This window comes from Cupressus sempervirens, chromosome 4 (assembly GCF_028749045.1).
Source record: "Cupressus sempervirens isolate cs-2001-9-10 chromosome 4, ASM2874904v1, whole genome shotgun sequence".
In the NCBI taxonomy this organism is placed as follows: Eukaryota; Viridiplantae; Streptophyta; class Pinopsida; order Cupressales; family Cupressaceae; genus Cupressus; species Cupressus sempervirens.
The window spans coordinates 555,414,713-555,416,861 of record NC_143121.1 but is presented as its reverse complement, the minus strand read 5'-3'; positions in this window follow the sequence as shown (position 1 = coordinate 555,416,861).

The following is a 2,149-nucleotide window of genomic DNA, read 5'->3' as shown; positions in this document are numbered from 1 at the left end:
ATTCATAAAATATAACCAATTACATGCAATGTACCGGGCTGTAAGGCCTTCCTGGTTACGGTCAAATATAAAGAAAGTAATAGTTCTGCAAGATCCCTCAAGATCCAATCCAAACACTAGCTAGTTTAGATCCACACTCTAGTAGAAAACCCCAAGGAAGATCTCAACTTGTGTTTGCAAGCTCACCAAGCAAGCTCCTTGTTTTCCAAGCCACAACTACAAGCTCTTCTCCAAATTCTCTCTTCAAGATCTTCCTCTTCTCCATGATGGATCAATAATGACTAAATACTTCCCCCCAACCAATACTTATAGCAATCTAAGCCACAAGTTGGCCAAGAACACAAATTAAATACAAATACATAAATTAAATGCCACAATTTGGCTAACAATAGCAATTAAATGTCCAAAATTGATGTTTGAGTAAAATTGTGATATCTCCTAGCTGTGAATAAATAAGAACTTGTACTTTGAATCATAGTTAGAAATCTAGGCCCTCTTCAATCCCTAAAATTTGTAACCTTTAATTCATTTTGGAAAATTACTTACATGACTTGAAATAGGCACCAAATTCCTAAGCAAGAACAAGCTCCATAGACCATGCCGAGCAACCAAGACCATGCTGAGCTCCAAGACCATGCCAACCTCCAAAGACCATGCTAAGCTCCAAGACCATGCCAAGCTCCAAAGACCATGCTGACCTCCAACGAACATTTTGAGCTCCAAGACCATGCTGAGTTCCATAGAACATGCTAAGCTCCCAGAGCATGTTGATCTCCCAAAGCATGGTGAGCACCAGTCCTTCTTTGACCGAATACTAGTCCAAGAACTCTCAAAAGCAACTACTGAGCCTTCTTCAATGAGCTCCAAAGTAGTCACTAACCAAACCCAAGATGCTCCTAGATCAGCAATGCAACATACATTAACTTTTGACTTGTAAATATGATTCTTCAATGAAAAAAGGGTATCAATGAACTAGCAAGCCTCATCAAGCCTCATCACCTAAAAATGAAATTCAATAACATTAAAGGCAATAAGAACATGAATTTTTATCGAGCTCAATGTTTGAAAATGAAAAATGAAACAAATAAGTTGAAAGTTTTGAGTCAGTCATTCAAACACTTCTTCAAATTGGTGTTAACTAAAAATTCAACTTGGCATTAAATGATCAATATATCCACTTGAACTTCCACCTAGTGCCAAGTTTGATGATTTTCTTTTTCTAGCAGTGTAATATCATGAAATAAGAACTGCAATGAGCATACTAGAGCATATATTCCAGCCAAAAGTAGATTATTCCTAAATATAAGTTTTTCCAAGGACTAAGGGAGGTGAAATTCAATTGGGTTTGTGCTCTAGAAAAAATTAAATTAAATCAAAGAAGGTACAACTTGATCCAACACACAAATCTTAGGGCTATGGTAGAAAATTCAAAGCATCCAAGAGTTGATATTTTGTACATGAAGACATAGTGGAAAGAACATGCATGATGATTTCCAATGAAGAGCTTCATGTTACAAAGTCATCACATCAAGTAGCGGAATCAAGAGAACAAAAAAGAGAAATTTGTACCCCACAATTTGATGGAAGTTGTTCATCCAATGGAATAGGTGCCAAAATGCTATTGATATGTCCAAAAGGAGTCATGTGATCTAATGTCTTTTGCCAAATTACAAAGTTTTTCTTTTCAACAATCTTTTGCCAACATAAACTATAGGAAAAATCCTAAATTCCATCTTGTTCTTTCTTCAAGTCCTCAGATGACTATTTTCAGCACTTAAATGTTGCTTCTAGTGTATTGGAGGTCCAGATAAAACCCAGTAACCACTAGGCCTTAATATCTGGTCAATTGCAAACAAGTAGATACCTGCTGGTAATAGAAACATATGTAAATCAAGAACATGGGAAATATTCACTTGTAATGGATTTAAACTACAAACCAAGATCACATTTAGTGTATTTTCTAGACATCCATGAAGGATCAAATATCATACCATACTTATTACATAGAATCAGAAAACATGAACAATGAGCCATATCAAAAGCTCTTGCAAGATATGGAAGGCTATTGGATACCATGAAACCAATTATAACCATAATTCCACACTCTAAAGAGAATTTGACCTATTCTTTATGCGAGTCTCTTGGTGAA